A 20895-nucleotide genomic window follows, 5' to 3' on the forward strand; every position below is an offset into this window, starting at 1 on the left:
GTTAACACTCTTAGTCCAACATGAAGAATTATAATTATGGTATTTACAATTTCTGTAGAGAAAATGTAGGCACCTGAAACAAAAAGTGTTATATCGCTAAGGTACACATCGTTAAAAGCTCAATGGGTTCTGATCATTATATGAATTTCATTTCTTCGCAAGCCATGGTGTAGAAATCCGACCTTACATTATGTAGTTCCAAATATATATGTAATCAATAAAATGTATATTTGATAAATGGCTCCAAATTTTTTCTTATACTGGTTTTATTTTATTTACTGTTTTACTAAGTAATAAGTAGTTACTAAATTCAGTAAACATTGGTATTCTTTCAGCCCATCAATTTCCAATCAGTTTTTGTTTTCTTATTTAACAGTAATCATTTTAATGTTATAATGGTTATTTCCAGAACTAATTTTGTTCTATGTCGAAAATTTCTCACCAACATTCCCTCACTTGAGATTTAACCCTTAACGTGTTTACATATTGTTGTATGGAGATTAAGATCAATTACAAAATTGAGCATAACCTTCACGTTCGACTACACTTGTTGAACCTTTTTCGGTATTGGCGATCCAGAATGCCTCCACTGGGATGATTGAGCCGTAGTTTTGACGTCATATCCGTAAACCCACGTTTCGTCACCTGTTATAACACTAATTCTGTACCATTGTTGACTTCATTTAGTGACTCCTGAGCAACTTCTATTCACCGCTGTTTTTGTTCAAAATTCAACAAGTTTGGAACAAATTTTGCTCCTACATGTTTCATTCCAGAAAAATTCAAACATTTTTATAGCATGAGCCAATTGATATGCCAATATTATCAGTGACTTCTATGATTGTAATACGGTGATTGTCCATAACCATTTCTTCAACTTTTCCATCAATTGTTGATGTGCTGAAGCTGAGTCCGGAGTATTCATCATCTTCAATGTCTTCACGGCCATCTTTGAAACATTTATATCACACTCGTAAAGCCTTGTTTTACTCATAGCAGACTCACCATACGCTCTTGATAAAATATCCCACAATTTGGTACACTTAATTATTTACACAAAACTTGATCAGTTTTTTTAACAAACGAAAACTGCTGATATCATAAAACATATCTAACTTTAGCAGCTGCCACTAAAAAATTAAACAATGAATACAACTTGCGGTTGTATTATACCAACAAAATAAACAAAAATATTGACAATTTGACTCTCCAAATCCGTTGAAACTTAAAATTCCCTTAAAATTACTTTGGATGGTAATAAAAAAAGATCATCGTCAATCTCCTTTCACTGTACCACACACAAGATCAAACTGTTTGGTGCACGACAGAACTATAAAACTAATAAACTGTTTTCACTGTAAGATCAGCTGAAAAAATTATTTGTTAGGACGATAGAAAAATAACAGACACTTCTTTATTAATGCCATTTTTAATGCAATATTCTTTGTACAGTAATAAATAAATCAAACAACTGACCCTGAATAATTTATCTCACAATGTAAAATAAAATAAAAACCCAACAGATCAATAAGTGTATTGATACTATAGTATAAGCTTAAGAGCTGAAAGCTTGAATAAAAGTTCAACTTATAAAATAAAACTAAGTCGTCAGAATTTATGATACTACTATGTTCCATATATGAATTAACTTTTATGTTTTCATCAACCAGTATAAATTAATTGTTCCAGTATATCAAATTAAAATTAAGTAAATGTTATACAGCTTAAACAAAAATTCGTAATAAAAGTATCAAAATCTAAAAACGTTTCCAACATAAACTCTTTATGATAAAGGCTATATACATTGTTACCTAGCTCCAGGAGTATACAATAAAAGCTGTCTGCGTAATTCAATACACCAACTATGCCCAGAATAAGAACTTAGGTGGAAAAAAAGATATTGATTGTGTTGTATCAAAGGAACATATGAAAATGTATTAAGTAGACAAGGGTAAATGCTGACGGTCTGATGTCCTACGGACGGCAACGCTCTCCAGGAACCGTGGGTACAGGCAGACCTCGCGGATGTGGTAACGGTTCAATAACCAGCATAGGAATCGCTCCAGCCCCAGACCGTAACCACCATGAGGACAAGTTCCATACTTCCTCTGAAACATAATGGTTCAGTCAGATAACTGGTACTTCACACAACTTTAATCAATGAATTCTAATACTAAAAATGTTACAATTACGGATAGAAAATCTTTAAACTACTAATTACCATGCTATGACAAGACCATCTGAGCCTCGTCATGAAATTTTGTCTACATAGTTGTACTGTTGTCTGTTAGATATTAGCACTGAACAGGTTGTGACTCTTCCTAATCTTATTCATTATACATTTATTGTTTTTAGTCGGCATAACTGCAGAAAATATTACTTTTCTTTTAATGCAGACACCTGATGTTTGTTGTTATTTCGATGATCATGAAAATAACCACTCCTGTAGGCAATGTAGTATAAAATGTCTTCACCTAGGTATTACGAAATAATGAAAATTATACGTTTCACTAAAACTTGTTTAAGGTGACATACTATATACTTATATATACTGTATTTCATATAGGCCTATAAATATATATATATATAAAATGTGTATACAGGGTGTCCCACGAGTAACCCGACAAAATTCTCAGGTGATTTCTCTCATCAAAATAATTTAAAAAGTTCATATAAACATAATATGTCCGGAAACGCTTTGTTAGCGAGCTACGGCTAGCGAAAGATTTCACCTGATTTTCTAGGAAAGGGCAAAAAATAAAGCGAAACTGATGTTTTTATGGCGTAAGGATAGTTGATGAATTTATTGGATGTTATGTAAAATGAACTGAAAAAATTGAATAAAATAGGTCCCAGACCTGAAAGAGCACTCATTTCTCAGATATCAGACAAAATATGCAAGATTCTGTCTCGCAAAAACATACTATGTTTATATTTTAAGTACATTAACTTCATTAAATGGTTAATAAACAGGTAAACTTTTTAACCAAAACTTTAAGAACATTTAATTCTAAAGAGAATAATGTAAAATAGGCTAATAATAAACAAACACTAAGTTTAAAAAATTAACACTAAATCAAATCAACACATACAAAAAATAAGATTAGAAAAATAAATTACAAACCATTACTGATTTTCATCATATTTGAAATATTAGTGCCTTTAATATTCACTTCCAGTTCCAAAATATAATTTTAATAACTTTTTATGACGTGTATTTGGCAATTAGAACAAGGGAGTTACAGTGGACATACGGAAGAGGCTACAACCTCCTTGCTCATCAGTTTCTGGATATGCCTTTTGTACTAGAGATCCACACCATTATGTGTTCTCATGGTACAGGGTCAATCAGGTTGAGAGTAAGAAAGTTGCAGTGGGGTAAATGTTAAGTATATGTAGGAACAAACAATCAATTTATCAATTTGTCTCCATTACCTGGTCAGTATACCAGTAATAGGGTGTGGGGTCGATACCAGCACTCTTGTAGCCCTCCATCAGAGAGTCGTGATCCCACAGACGCATGGAACCTCCCACGATCTCCCCGACGTTGGGCAACAGGACGTCCACAGACTCGGTGAGCTGGTTATCCTCCGGACAGCGCGCCATGTAGAAGGCCTTGATACCCGCAGGGAAGCGGCACAGCATGATCGGTTGATTGATGGCATCCGTCATCTTTCTCTCCGGCATCTCGGGGATATCCTGTGCCAATCAAAGATGATAACCCTTCAATTCTTCATTAGATAAACCACTTAATTTATTAAGATACATTGTTGCAAATGCAAGGATTTTGTCAAAACATTCAAATCCAGCTTTGTAACAAGAATACAGAGATGAAATAAAAATATCGAGTGTGGGTTGGTTGCCAAATTATATTGCAGTTGTTCCACAAGACCCTACGTGGCCACATCAGAGTCACACTGTAAATTTTGAATGGCTTGCAGATCACGAGTAGAGTGCCTATGGAAGTTTGCAATCAATGTTTCCACACTCACAAATGTAATCAAATCAGTCAAAAGTTAATGAGTCCTAGCCTTGTCTTTTAAGTTAAAACTGTTGAGAATATTGGCCAGTCATAATAATTTAATGCAGAGTTTTGCTATTTTGGGAAGCAATAGGGTGTACTTATATTGTACATGCAATTAAATTAAAGTAAAAAATTAAAGTCAATCGTTTCAATAGATTGGACTTTCATAATTAATGACATTTGATATCTATTAACAAAAACATTGTGTATTATCTTTTAACAAAAACTCATACAAAGGTTTATAAACTAATTGTCTAAATAAAATTCAGCCACCCAATAAAAAAAAAAAAACACCTGGTTCTACGTACACTTTTAATAATTTGAAAATAAACTGTAAACCTTAATTTTTCTGTTAAAACTTGAAATTTCAGAATACTCTCAACTTAATAAAACAAATATTGAACTTTAATAGTAGTTACTATGGACATTTTCTGTTCGAAATAAATTCGTTATTCATGCACTGAACTAACGTTAATACTAAAATTGTATTATAAGTTCTTCTCTTACAATAAAGAAATACTAAATAATATAATCACTTTCATAAAGTGTCCATATAATGATACTCCAAGACTACTTTAAGTGAATTCACAATTCATAAGTGAATATCTCCGTATAAGTAATAATAATTCAAAATCTTCAACATTTACTCAATCTTTTCACCATTAACATTCATTTCAACACGTCAATACTTTCTAGATCTCTCATTTAATCTTTGTAAATTAATTTACATACTCCTCAATGGAAGCTCTTAATCTAAATGTAAAAAAGGGAATTTATTCAGAACCAGTTTTATCAGGTCCTGCAAATTTCAATGTTAAAACTTAACAATATCATAAAAAACCGAAAACATCTATATAAATTTTCACTTAAATAAGAAGTCAAAGGTGATAGAACAGATGTATGGTTGTAGAGACGAAACCTCTGTTCACTTGATCGTATCTTTATCAACTAAACAGATCTCGACAGGAAATTATAAATGGAGGATGTAGGAAGGAGGAAGGTGGGTAGGATGTGACCAGGGGGCAGCAGAAAGGTACAAGTGATAAAGAGCGTTTCAAAAATGTGCAAACACCAGAACCAGCTGTTCTGATCCTAATCTGCCTCGGGCCCACGTAGTAGACCAAGTCCATGGTCTGTCTGTGCATTGCCTGCACTAAATCCACAAAATCTGTGCAATTGCTTCTTATGAAAATCTAACTCCCTACAAAATAACCCCTAAAAAATCTTGAAATAACTTAATTGTAATACTTTATTTTGATCTCCTACTCTCAGTAAAAAGGAGCCTAGTACCTCCATCATTATGGTTACTAATAAAAATCGGAACATATAAAAAAATTGTTAGTTAGGTCAAATAAGATGGCAAGAGGCTACACAGTATGAAGATTCATCCATCACATTTGCGAGAGTGAGGTGTATTAAGTGAACCGATTTCAACTGGGTACCATCACAACTTCTATAAGAACTTTGATGGATTATTAAAAAGTGTAATTAAAGCATTTAGTAGAAAAGTTAAACAGAAGTAGCATTGCTAATATTATGATTAGAACTTTAAATAGACATTGCTACCAAAGGATTTCATTAAGAAGTTTAATCAAGAATCAACTTAAAAAGTGAATACTCTCAAGATTGGACATACTCAAATCAAATCTGTCTGTATGACTACTGGATACATTCAGCTTTGAGACTAAAAGTTAGTTTTTGTACTATAACGAAGAAACATGTTTACATGTAGGCCTATATCACAACGAATGAATTAATGAATAATTTCTTTATTTGTACAAGAAGTACAGAGGTGAAATTAAACAAGTAATTAAAGAATAAATAAATTATACTGGAAGGAACAAAGTTGCACACATAAAGAAACGTATTGCTCACCTCTCCAAATTCATAAAAAGAACCATCTTCTTTAGTGATGTTGTTGTCTTTCAGGTACTTTATGGCATCAGAATAGTTCATACGCAAGAACGGCTTCTTGGGAACCTTGAATTCCTGCAATGAAATGAAACATGTATTATTAAATTGGAAAAATTAATTTAATAAAATTAACAGTAAACATAAGTGTAACTTTCCAAGTATTTTGCATACGCTGTAAAGGTTTTATAGATCAGTCATGTATTCACACAATAAAAGTTAGTGAATTATTATGAATGGCACAAATGTGTTTCCAATAACTAGGATACGCAAACAATAATAATTTACTACTTTTAAATTTAAAACAACAAATTTAAGTCCTTTTATTAAGTAAGACATTTACTGTTTTAAAATATAGTATAGGAACCAAGAGCCAATTTGAATTATATAAGCTCTAAACCTAGTTCTTCGTGAAATCGATAAGAGTAATTTCTCCGAAGAAAGAAATAAATTATATCAAATTTAAAGTCTTAATATAATTGTGGAATATTATTATAAAGACAAGTAGATTTGGCAATTTCCATATTGTATAATAATATATTTATAATATTAAATATTACACAATTTCATATTAAATATAATTAAACATACATGGATCTAATTGTTGAGGTTTTTTATAAAACTTTTAACTTTTCCAAAATATATACACAAGGCAAGGTGAGAATTTTAATCTTTAAAGATAGAGATTTACCTGATTTTCGAACGTAACCTGCAATTACCAAAAACTTCAATCATGGACTTTTGACTTATGAACAATTTTTGTGATTCTTAGATAATTCCAGAACTCAAACATAATCAAGAGAAATATGTACTTTAAGAGATTTATTCCTAACCGGTATATTTGCAAACCAACTATTAAAAACTTCATATTAATAAATTATGGTATGATTAAAAAAATTCACTTAATAATTTCTACATGATGCATACACAAAACTGTAATCAGTTACGTATTTATAATTTTGCTATACGTAATTAGAATTTAACTGTATATTTTTTATACGCTTTATACGATAATTTAATTAAAATCAGCCTATGACTTAGAAAAAGAAGTTAAAAATGATTTAAAGGATTAAATGAGACAAATGTCTTTTAATTCAATGATTTAAATTTTAATGACCGACACTGCTCTTCAGTTCTTGCACACAACTATCAGACACTGGCCCGTTTAGGCTAGTGATTTATTACTCTCGGACGCAAAACTCGCGCAACATTTTGTTAGTGTAAACACACCTAGTTCAATCAAAGTTTAGATATGACCGTGATATAAAAACACAACATCACTTTCTTTGTTTTAACCTATGTAATCTGATGTCCAACCAGAACGTGTGTGAGGAGCAATCATTCATAGGTCAACCAAGACCTCGGCCACGGTACAGGTGGGAAGTGGTGGGCGGTAAGCGTTAGAGTGGCGACCTAAAGATTACATATTCGGAGAACGCTTGACTCTGGCCACGACATGTGTAAGCAGCATAGTAATACCACATGATGCCGCTGATCTGTTGCAAATTCCGGACATCACCTTTTTCCCTGCTGCTTAGAACTCAGATCATTCTGTTATTGCTGCGCATCGTGTTGGGCCCAACCGCCTCCTTCTTAGCTTTACTTAGTGTCACAAACCATTCTCTTCTCGAAAAAGGTATCTTATCAGGTCCGGTAAAAATCCAACTGATGTTCTGGTGTACTCAAAAAACCAGGTTGCATCTCTTATCAGACTGTCAAAAAGATAATAATACTCACAGAATCGAACTCTAAGCCAATTTATAGGCCGAGCACTGTACAATTTAGGCCTGCACAATCAACAAACATCTTTTCAAAACGCTGGTCTTATTCAAGAATAAGAGTTGTACAACTTTGTTCAGAGAATCATTTTGGTGACTGAATAAAACTGAAACAGAAAAACACTGTTTGTATCTTGGCCACCTTTGCTGCTTACAGCTACCACTTGTATAGTGGCTTAGGCCCGAGACGATCGGTGGGCCGACTTTAATTGATCAAATGATTGTTACGTGTTTGGGGACTTACTGTGGCACGGGTAGAACCAACGGAGATAAACTTTACTACACTAGTGAATGCAACAGGTGTCAGATGAGGCTTGTGAATATATGTCGATCTTTATTCACAGTTTTATGAACAATTTCACGTACAAATAAGATGAGATTAATCAGGTCCTGATTCAAGGAAGAATTAAATTATATCTTGATTTCATAAGTTCTTAAAGATGGAGAAATTGTTTATGAGATTTTCTTAGTTCTACAGAAAGATTCCCAGTTTTCGTGGTCGGGTGGCCACCCTGATATAAGTAGCTTTAAATTAGGTTAAAGTAGTAATTAGGTAGTAGTAGTGCATTAGATAGTATGTTGTTAGTAGTACCAAAGTTAAAGATAAATTTTACGAGTGTTCATGTGATCTGAGCTTGAATTTGGGTACTATCTCGTTTTTCTATTTTTGTCAGTAGTGTGGAGTGATGGCCACGGCGTTTCTTATCAGTATTTTCCCGACCTTAGATCACACTCCAGATTGTCCGACTTTTCTCATGTTAGATCACGTTGACCGATTTGGCACATGACCCGTGGTTGGGAACGTACCGATCTGAAATGCCCATGTGGCCATCAGTGCGCTTCAGCAATGAAAGAAAAATTTCTGTATTCAAGCTCTGATCATGTGAACGGTCATTAAATTTTTATATTTATAATACAGTAGAGTCCCGCCAATCCGAACTAATTGGGACCGAACCTTGTTCGGATTGACGGGAAATTCGGACTAGGCGGATTTTTGTTAAATAGTACCATTTATCAACTTTCAAGTGCAATTTACGTGGTTTTAAAACAATTAAATGCATACAATAATCAAATGCAATAAACAATAGTAAGTACGTATTAAACCAAAAGCTTAAGAAAATCACGATCAAAGATGTAATTTTCTGGGTGGCAGAGGCTTGGGAGAACACAAGCGTAGGAGCTCTGCAGAAATCTTGGAAAAATCTTTGGCCTGATCTGCAGTTTGTTGAAGAGGTTGTTCCACCGGTAAATGAATGCGAACTTCTTCCTCTTGTAAAAAAAAATACCGGGATGCGAAAATGTAGAGAAGGAGTGTGTTGATGAGTGGACGGCTGTAGATGACAAAGGCTTCGAGGAGTACACAGACGAAGACATCGTGGCACAGGTACAAGGAGTCCCAGCTGATGACTCATGTAGCAGTGAGGATGAGGGAGACGCCCAAACTACCGATATTGTTCTACACAGCGCAGCTGCAAGTGCCTTTGACCTCGCTCTACGCTACGTCGAGCAACATGCCGCTGCTACTCCCAATGACGTAATGTTCATTCGGCGTTGGCGAAACATTGCATCGTCCAGTCGTTTTAGTGTGTTGCGTCAAAAGAAGATCACTGACTTTAGGCAGGGCCCGATTAACCAGTAGGCTAAGTAGGCTGCAGCCTAGGGCGCGCGAGACCGGTGACGATTTTAGGGGGGCGCTTCGGAGTTCAAGATGAAGTGCTTTTTATATGTAGTAAATAAAATGGTATGGTCTAAAACTTCACTATACATTTTTGTACATTATTTACACATCCACCTAGACCTTAGATTTACTCCATTTACTTAAAAATAACTATTAAGTAGAAAAAGAAATTAATTAATAGCGATTAGTGACAACGCATAGTAATTATCGTAACGGTAGGGAAACTAAAAGGGAAATTTTGCTTCGCGCGAGGGGCGCCGCCGGCCGCCGCCCTTCGCCGTTTGCAACACTGACGCTCTCTGACAGATAGAGACAGAGTGTAGCTGCAGCTGCAGTCAGTCGTCTCCTCGTCTGCACTGTTTGTTTTAGGCCTATGGCCTATGAATTATTTGGACTTTCGTTGTGATTAATTGGTGTCATTGCTCGTTATTATAAACACTGACATTTATTCGTAAGTCGAGTAGAGTGTTTGATACTGAAATATTAGAAGAAGCAGTGGTTTGCTTGTTTTACATATGTAGGCTACATTATGAGTAAAAAACCAAGTGGTTCCGAATACCGTAAACGGGCCCGGGAGCGTAACGAACGGGAAAGTGCTCTTCTAAATAAAATTCATAGACTAGACGATTTTTTCAATAAACCCGAAACTCCCAGTTGTTCTGCTGAGACATTGCCGGTCGTCACGGGAACTGAACGAAACGTTGTGAGTGAGGACAGCGGTGTTATAGTGGAAGTGGAAGTGATTCAGCAGCCTGCCAGTGCCACTGCTACCGATGTCTCAGACACCACAACGGAAATTGCACCTGTACACGTCCCTTCACCACCATCAACTGAGCAAATAGCAGATTTGGGACATCAGTTGCAAGATTGTGTACCAGCAAATAAAGAGGTAACCGATTCAAAAAATCTTGATGATCCCGCTTTATGGCTGGTAAATGAGGCATTGCGTGAATACTTTGCAGTGCACAGCATCAATCAAAATGACAGTGGGGATTTTTCCCAATCAAAGCGGCAGTATTCTGACCAAAACCGTTATTTGAACAAAGCTTGTTTTTTCAAAAAACTTGTAAATGGAGAGATTGTAAAAAGAACTCATTTAGTTTATTCCAAATCAACTGGCTATGTATACTGTGCTCCTTGTAAGCTCTATGGGGGGACGACTGCCTTAGCTACATGCGGCTTTAATGATTGGAAAAATTCACACAAAATTCAAGAACATGATAATAGTCTAGAGCACAGAGAATGTGTGAACAAATATTTGACCCGGATGAATGCACCTCAGAGAATTGATGCAAAACTACTTGAGCAGCATCAAGTCGAAGTGAAGTATTGGAGAGATGTATTGTCAAGAGTTGTTGAAGTAGTTAAGTATTTAACTTCTCGAGGGCTTCCGTTTTATGGTGAAAATGAAATTTTGGGGTCAACCAGTAATGGTAATTTCCTTGGCTGTATCGAGCTTTTGTGCAAGTTTGATCCTTTCATGGCTGACCATGTTGCTCGTTTCGGAAATAAAGGTAAAGGATTCCAGGATCGTTAACGAGTTTATTACTCTGTTAGCTGACAATGTTAAATCCAAAATCGCGTCAGATATCAAGAATTCTAAGTATTTTTCGATTATTGTCGACTCTACTCCAGATGTTTCCAATGTGGATCAATTGACTTTTGTCATTCGTTTTGTAGCACCTGACGGGTCACCTAATGAGCAGTTCATAACGTTCATCCCAAATTGTGGCCATAAAGGGGAAGATATGGAGAAGGCTGTGATAAATACTCTTGAAAGTTTGAACTTAAATATCAGTGACTGTAGAGGTCAGAGTTACGACAATGCAAGTAACATGTCTGGGTGTTACAAGGGGCTTCAAAATCGAATCAAAGAGCAAAATCCTCTTGCTCAGTACGTTCCTTGCGCAGCTCATTCGTTACAGCTAGTAGGTTCGACCGCTGCAGAAAGTAGTAGTAGTTCTGTTGAATATTTTGCCCTGGCACAGCAAATGTACAACTTTTTCCATTCATCTACACACAGATGGGAAATTCTCTTGTCGCAATATGACAAAGAATGTTTGACAGTCAAGACCCTTTCGAAAACTCGCTGGAGTGCAAGAGCAGATGCCAGTAAAGCCATGCACAAGTCATATAAACAAATAATCGCAGCGTTACAAGACATCACTTCAAACGAGGAAAATAAAAAAGATGTACGACTTGAAGCCAAACAACTGATAGAGAAGCTCCAGTCTTTGGAAATGACCATGATGATTTGTTTTTTGGAATAAAGTACTCATGAAGTTTCATGACATCAGTGTACGACTTCAATCTGAAGATGGAGACTTAGATCAGACAGCACTTTCGTACGAGCTCCTAGAGTCTTTTCTAAGTTCATTAAGAAATGAGGAACAATTTTCTAACTTTGAAAGTGAGGCAAAGCTTATGTGCAATTCTCAAGAGTACAAACAAGACAATACAAGGAAAAAGAAACCAAAAATCCCTTTTGTAGAAAGCAAAGAGGGGCACACTGAGTTTGATGGGCGGAAATCATTCCTGATAAATTGTTACTACAAAGCAATTGATACACTCCTAGGGCAACTAACAAGGAGAAAATCAATTTATGTCACACTACGAGACTCCTTCAACTTTTTATGGAATTTGAATAAAATTGAGAGTTCAATCTTGAAGGAAAAGGCAACAAAGCTAATGAATGAATATTCAACAAACCTAGATGATTCATTTCCAGATGAGTGTTTGTATCTTCAAAAATTTTTAAAAGATGATAATACATTCTATGAAGAGGAAAATGTACTGTCAGACAGAATGGAGGAAAAGAAGAAAGTCAAACCGACCGGGACTAAAGCCTACAGGCTATTGAAACATGTAAAAACCCTAAAACTTGAATCTCTTTTTCCGAACGTGGAAGTGGCATTGCGGATCTTCTTGAGCATGGCGGTGTCTAATTGCAGCGGAGAAAGATCCTTTTCTGCTCTTACTCGAGTCAAGAATTATGTGAGGTCGACTCTACGGCAAGAAAAACTCCAGGCACTCGCTCTCTTATTTATAGAAAGTGACTATGTACAGCTCGTTCCGTTTGATGACTTGATCGATGCGTTTGCCTCATCAAAAGCACGGAAGAAAGACTTTGTTTAATCAGGGAATATATCGTCATGAGAAAATAAAAAGTTCTTTTGTTAACAGTAGGCCTAATAATTTTATAGTTCTAGCTCATTGTTTGTTATTGTGATTAAATGTTCAAGTCACCAAGTTGTATACCAAAGTCTAATGTCATTTCTATGTAACATAATGTACTTGAATAAACCAGAGAAAGTTGATGACCAATTTGACCATGTTCATTGATTTATTATAAATCCTTTTCAGTGATTTACAGTTAAAACGCTAATTAAACAGGCTATACGTAGCTACTAAGCTTTCTTATTAAAATGGACAACAATAAAATCTCCATTATTATGGCAGCATTTATACTGAAGTAAGAGATAAAATTCACATAATTTTAACAGCCTTAAAATTACAGTATGCATTTTAATTTATTTTGAAAAAAATAAGCCTACAGATTTTTTGAAAGTAACATTACAAAGTGCTGAACTTTGAATTTTGTGACTATTTAATGATAGTAATCTACAAAAAATGTATAAGAATTAAAAACTCATGTAAGGTTTGGCTGTAGCTAGGACACATTTTTGTATGTCCTACAAAACCAGTGGTAAATAAGAACCCTTGATTCTCTTTAAAGAATGTTACCTACAAGTCTACAACAATAGACCATATTCCATTTTAAAGATACAAATCAATGCTCAGCAGTAAGCATCCTTTCCCTTTGCAAGTTTGCACTTTCTATAATTTTGCTGTTTTTGTTCGTTTGTTTGTGTGTTTTTAGGAAATGACAGCAAACAGCATAGTTCTTTTAACCGTTGAATTTGAACATATTACATAGCAGTTTTATACATACATGTATCATTAGACCTTTGAACAATAATTAAAGTTTATAGTTAGTTGCTGAATGTTGTTCTTTTCCTAAAGTTTAATACTCTAAATGGTCTCTCTCTGTAATGGTCTTTAAATTTAAGTAAGTTGAAATTTTATTACAAAAATATAATATGGCCGCTATACAGCAGAACACTTTTTATTATTGAAAATTGACAGAGGGAAGCCGGCCGGAAACCGTTGGGGGGGGGCGCGAAGTACAAGATAGCCTAACGGGCGCCAAAAACCTTAATCGGGCCCTGACTTTAGGTCTCAAGAAAGTGTTGGGTTTTGCAGTGTTTTGTTTTACGTTTTTATCCCTTATTGTGTCCAAGTTAAAGTACAAATTATTTGCTAAGCCTTGCGTAGGGGTTTGTACATTATAAATACAGTACAGTACAGTACTATATTTCATTTATTAACAGTATAAATTCCGTACAATGTATGTATCATCTAACGTTTCAAATGTAATTTCAGTTTCTATATGTCAGTAAGTAAATGCTTTGAGAAAATAAAACTTACGTTTTACTATAATAACTGGTTTTAATTTATTTTCCTGCCTTTTTAGCAATTTTATATTTTCTCCTAGCCGTGTTCGGATTAGGTGGATTTTCGGATTGGCGGGGTTCGGATCGGCGGGACTCTACTGTACGTATGTATGTACGTACATATCCTACTTATATAGCCTAGTAACAAATAAAAGGATAGGGACAGAGTGGCCTCCTTCTCGCCAACATTGTTTCCTTTTGGAAGGTAGAAAACAAGAACTGATCGTCATAATGACATGCAATTTACACGGTAATTCAAATAAAGTCGCTTCTCTATAATAATGTAGTCTTTTTAGGTCCTTGGTAAGAAAATCTCTTTGAAAAATAGTGGCCTCCGGATAATAACAAGGTATCAATTATTGATCTTTATAATGGCCAAGATATGAAAGCAATTAGAATTTAAAGGTAATATAAGATAAAATGTCTAAAAACAACAAAATAAAATAGAAATGCAACAATACATGAGAAAAATCTTCTTCATTGTGAATATTTATCATGGTAAAGTACTTACAGGGTTGAGCTCGTAGACAATCTCACCATACGGGGAGTCGAGAACTCGCTGAACTACATCGCAGACCAAGTCTTCCAGCCGGTCCAGCAGATCATCAAATGAGATAAACGGACACTCTGCCTCAACGTGAGAGTATCTGGACAGATAGTTTTATACAATAAAAATTTGTCTTCTCTTTTCATTTATATATAACCTATACTAAAAAATCATATTTATTATTTTCTTGTTTGCGTATTTCCTTGTTTGAGGGTGTATGAGTCTAACAATTTCCCAATATTCAATATAAAAATTTTAAAACACTACACCGCACATTACCACTTTGAAAACTAACCAGTGTAAGCGATCATAACAACTATAATAACCTCTGCCACACTAATAAATACAGTTGGCAACAAACAATAATAAACCTATAAAATATATATGATAACAAGGCCAGTTACTGAAAAATGTATAATGAAATTATCTTTAGTATTTTCAAAACGGTGGCCATTAAAACTTTGAATATCTTAAGAACCTGCAATTTTTCTCAAGAATTACAGTTTTTTACAGGATTTTATCACAGATCTAATGACACCAACATTATTTATATCGAATAATAAATATCTGATTTAGAATAGATTTACTGTGACAAGACATGGCCCATATTGAGAGCTGCCATTTATTCTGTGTTTGTATTCTTGGCTATCACTGAGAACCTCAATTTGGGCCATGTCTTAACATTTTGAGGGACATTTTTTACTCCTGTTATCGAATTAGGGTATGGGATATTGATTCACTGATGAATTATGGCTTTGTAGGATGGCTTACTTGGCAGATATTTTCTCTAAGCTCAATGATGTTAACAGGAGCCTTCAAGGAACATACAATACTCCATTTCAAGTATGTGAGACGATTCAGGTTTTCCACTGTTCCCTTCACTTTTGAACCTTAGTATACAAAAATAAGCTTTCACTTAGTAACACACTATTACGTGATATCAGTAAACGTTACAACAATGTTTTACAAAGAGTTAAAGGAAAATTTGTGCAAATTCTTTCCAGAAAACTTTGATGTTGATATGTGGGTCAAAAATTCATTTTGTGATATCGCAAAAATAGTAATAACTGAATTTTTTAAACAACTTAAAAAGAGCAATTGTTTGAATTAAACTGTGATTCAGATCTGAAAGAAGTTTTTAACCAAACTACTCTTATCAATTTTTGGATCCAAAGACGCCAAGAGTACTGTGAGATCGCAGAGAGAGCAGTGAAATTTTTCTACCATTCACAACTTTGTACTTGTGTGAAGCTAGATTCTCATCCTTAATATATCTAAATAACAATTACAGTAATAGACTGGCCTCTTTTGAGAATGACTTGCCATTTCACCAGACATTACAATTTTGAGTTGATACATCCAAGCCCATCTATCTCATTCATTTGTTAACCCTAGAACTGGCAATGGTTGTTCCTGAAATGCCACAGAATTTTAGATTGATATGTAATGGATTTTTAGACAAGTATTTATACCAATTAACTTACTCCAAATGTAACATATTATACATGATTATTTTCAGAAAAGATTTACAGAATCTAAATATGCCTAAAGAAATTAAATAAATTATAAAAAAAAAACCACACAAAATTTTTTGGAATTTTTTACCAAAATATTCCGTTGCCTAGCAAAGTTTCTGTGTATAAAGAAAGAAATCTGAGATATACATTTTCTTCCAAACTTTATGCTGATTTCGGCAATATATAGTTTGTTGCACTTTAACCCTTTGAGTGCCACAGCGTCGCTAATTTTGACGGTACGAAAAGTGCATAAAGTGCCAGCGTCGCCAATTTTTACGTTTCGTATTTCAATAATATTTTATATAGTACAAGATTATTTTGGCCAAATAATCAGACGGCTGTATTCAATAGGTTCCAAACTATCAATAAATACGAGTTTTATGTTGTTTCTCCACTATTTTATCTGTGAAACTTATTTTTGGACGAGTTTTCCTTATCGGGGAAAAAATAAATTACAGTATTAAAAGCAACTGACTTTATTTAACCTATTTTGGAATTTACAAGTTATTACGACAATCAATTAAATCAAAAACCATAAGAACAACGTTTCATTATTCGAAAATGTCAAGTCATTCGTGTGTCTATCTGGAGATAAAGAGTAGGACTCATCGAGTATTTTTCGATTCATTATGGAAGAAGGAACGTATAATGAAGTTTATTTTGATCTCTGATAAGGAAAACACGTCCAAAAATAGTGGGATGTGATAAGTACCTGTACGATGATTCTGTCTTCCAGTCACGCGACGTAGCGGATGAGTACTGTGTTGTGTAATGGCCTTTCTTGTTGTTTATGTGCCGATAACCAAGCATTTGAGTAAATACAAAATAAAATAGTAACTTATACAGTATTTTACTGTATTTCTTTACAAAAGTAATATATGATTTGAGTTGTGTTCAAGCGAAAAACGTGAATTTTCAGTGTAAATATTATTAGGGTTGTTATTTAGTAAATGTAAACTTTTATGTAAATATGTTAGCAAGTATTTGCTTCTAAATTTACTAATCACATTTATTTGTGTTGTATTAATGTTTTATTAGATTTATTGGGAAAACTACATCATTTCTAAGTAATTTCTAAACTCTGACAAATGAAGTACAGTTTATAAAATGTCGGTACCCGGGCAGCATATTTTTAATACATATAATGCCATGTTTTAAAAATTCTAGAATAAGATATTACACATGGGTTTTATTTAGAATCATATGGCCTTTATCATGGTATAAAGAAAAAAAATCTTAAAAATACCGTATACACACAAATTAGGTCGAAACTTAACTTTTTATACAAAAGTAAAAAACTTTTTTTATAAATACTGAAATTTTTTATATTTTTATAAATCAAATTTTATTTGTAACAATACGTATCATATTCTGCATATAATAAGAAAAAAAAACAACAACAAAATGATGGAAATCTGTTTGGTAGTTATTTTACAACAGCTTTTTCCCAAAAGCTTACAAATATGCAAAAAACAGCGTGGCACTTTATGCATATGCCTTCGGAAAATACCCGTGGCACTCAAAGGGTTAAATGCATAAAATTATACTTATACTAGTTTATATAAAAATCCGTACCCGTATTTTATTCTACGAGGCACGTCCAGAAAGTAAGTGTACGGGTACTCTCACAGCTGGAGGGAATACTTTTTCGACATGTTTGCAACATTGCTGCATAGTTTGACTCCTCCCCTTCAAAACGAGACCAATTCGAGGTTATTGTGTTGAAAACTATTGATGCAGTACCATCTCTTGCGAAAAATGTCGATCGTATGTCCCGCCAAGTGTAACATAAAAGTAAAGACCAACAAAACCGGTATCGATATGTAGATTGATTCTTCTTCCTTACATTGGTATGAGATAAAACGTGATTGGTTAATAATTAAACACTTTCACGAGTCGTGAAAACAAAACAGTGCAAATGGACCGCATATGTGGTGATTGCCAGTTCTAGGGTTAAATAAAATTGTTTTGTATTCGCATTACTGTAATTACATTTGAAAAATATAAAATTATCCTGGTAAAGGTTTATTATTTTTGTTAATATTTTCCAAATAATCCTGATTTTGATTTGTTTCTGTTGCTAGTCAACAACACATTTAGTTTTTAAATTTTTACATTAGTAATATTTTATTACAAATTTCAGTTATTATATTAAACGTAAAAATCTACACAAAAGTTTTCAAAGTGATCTTTAAAATAAATGTTTGTTTTATTTATTGTAAAGGTAAAAACAGCAACTCTTTACCTAAGAATAGTCTTAAATATTAACAATGTCAAAATAACATTTTTTACAGATACATGGTTTACTCTTGTATATAAATCAGTGATATATAAATGTTTTGAAATATATTAGGTGGAACAGCACCAAAAACGTTATGAACCACTGCTGTAAAGTATTGCACTATGCAAAAATTGCTCATTTACAGAAGAGCTATTGAGGAGTTTGAGGAGTTCTATTTTGTTGCAATTATTCAACAATACTCGATTGCTGAAATAACAGACGAACAGACAATTTCTACCGGAGCCGAGTACAAAATGCATCAAGTGTGAACACAGCTGTTAGCTGGCTGTTTATAAAAAATGTTGAATTCCTGATGCATCGGCAGTAAACCGCTTCGTTAGTATGAGTGCTGCCGAATCAGCATTAATTGTTTATCGCTAATTGACATCATTCCGCAGGAGAATGGAAAGAAAGCTTGAATTTTAGAAGTGTAAAAAAACAAGCAGTAAGAATGCTATAGATAGACAGTAGATACTATAGTTGAGCCGCTTTGAAAGTGACCTGTTAAGTGAACAGTGCGAGGGGAGGGAGGGGGGAGTGAGAGAGAAAAATGTGGAGAGGGAGAAGAAGCGCAGACTCACATCCCTCTCAACATTCCTTACCAACCACCTTAGTCACCACTTTACCACTCGTACGGTATTTGTTACATAACAGCTGTTTTACAAACACAATATTAATAACAACAACTGTTAACAATAAACATTTGTTAAAATACTTCTTAAGTATACTACTACATTAAATAGATGATTCTTAACATAAATAATAATATTTGTTGTTACATAACAACGGAAATAACACAACATAGTGTAATGTTCCAAAACACAAACACAGGGAAGCAAAGTACTTGGTTCCCACTTGTGTCTCGTAATGGAAATAGATCAAGCAGTGAAAGAGGGGTAGCAGTAAGTGTGGTCGAGCTTCTGCTCCTCACACTCCCTATGCGCCAGAAATTTCTGCGCAGGTCGCTTTCAAAGCGGCTCATCTATACATGAGTATACAGGTTCTGTTTTTGTAGAAAATAGTAAAAGAGTATGGTGAGGCGTACTCACTCTGCCAGGTGACGTCTAGTACGACTCTGCTCGGCCCGGTAACTCTGTGCGATACAGAACACATCTCCCATAGCCGGGATACAGGTCTCCAAGTACAACTGGGAGCTCTGGGTCAAGAACGCCTCCTCTCTGAAACATCATATCACACATTTGAAATTACTATAAATATACTACTGTATTACAGTGTATATATAACACAAAATTTCACCAAAAACTGAGAATCTCAACAATAAATGGACTGCAACGGCTGCGGTAACAAAAGGCTCCATCATCGCACTCAACAGAAGTTCACTAATATCCACAAACATTTTGGCCGAACAAAAATGGTGGCGTGATATCATCACTTCTAAGAATGTTTGTCAAGGGCGTCCACACACAAACCACAAAATATTCGTCCAGTGTGGATGCAATTTAAGTTCATAAAAAGGTTTGTTTCATTTGTGATTATCCAAAAACCTTAAAAGTGTTATCACTTTCCAAAAACGCTAACTGAAAAGATATTATGCCTTTATTATTAGTACAACTACATAGAAAGTGTCAAAATATGCGCATGAAATTAGCAGACAATTTTTGTACTACAAAATAATTCATAATTTTAAATGTAAAAAATATCTCATCGAATTTGATTAATTTAAATATTACCAACAACATTTGTATTAATCTTTTGGGTGTAGTAAATGGATTACTACAGTTTGTTCGTCACTTAAGAATAAATATAAGAAATTATTAATTTTTCAGAAAGATATGAACCTAAAATGTATTGCCAATCTTAACGTTTACATATTGTATGTTATCAAACATAAAGTTTGTCATTTATTAGTAAAAACAATAGATATCTAATGAAAGACAACTAACACTTTTAAATTTAATTTTTTTTTAGAACAAGCTGTAATTATTCACAAGATTTATTAATATTTTCAATGCCAATAAGAGGTTGCAAATATAAAATGTGTATAATTCAATAATTCCCTTGTTTACTCAACTAATTATCGTAGAATAAAACACAAAACAACAGCAGAAATATTAATTCTCCCCATCTAAAATGCAACATGACGCATGTCACATCCAAGTAGTTGGATAAATATTCACAAGATTGCAGCACCAACCTGACATAATCTTCTACTTTGTATCACAAAAGCAAAACAGATGATAACTTGAAAACGAGATACCTCGCGTGTGGCGGTTGTTAACAAATCAAGTGTTGCAAAATACTCATCTTGAGCGTGGTGGTTTTGATTTACAACTAGCCTGAGCTGGAGTTAAAAATATTTATAACAAACTTGTAAACATGTGGTAATGAGGTAATACAGTAATGATTCTGTTAAGTTATTGGGTGTTATCCTAGATAGTAAATTAAGCTGGCAACATCATGTTAATTATTTATGCACTAAACTATCTAGAGTTATATACCTATTATGTAAACTAAGGAATACTGTTACTCAGGAGATGTTGATAACTGCTTATTATGCATTTTTTCCACTCACACTTGAGGTATGGTGTGACTCTTTGGGGAAACAGTTCCAGTGCCAAAAAAATATTTTTATGGCAAAAAAAGCTATTAGGATTTAAAAAAATGTTTCTAAACAAGAATCTTGT

The 20895-nt window shown here is 34.1% G+C and overlaps 1 pseudogene; it reads right to left on the reverse strand.

Annotated features, from left to right (window-relative positions):
- Positions 1-1410: 1410 nt before the first annotated feature.
- Positions 1411-20895, reverse strand: part of LOC124365727 — a 28513-nt pseudogene continuing 9028 nt past the window's right edge.

Source organism: Homalodisca vitripennis, chromosome 7 (genome assembly GCF_021130785.1).
Source record: "Homalodisca vitripennis isolate AUS2020 chromosome 7, UT_GWSS_2.1, whole genome shotgun sequence".
NCBI classification, from domain to species: domain Eukaryota; kingdom Metazoa; phylum Arthropoda; class Insecta; order Hemiptera; family Cicadellidae; genus Homalodisca; species Homalodisca vitripennis.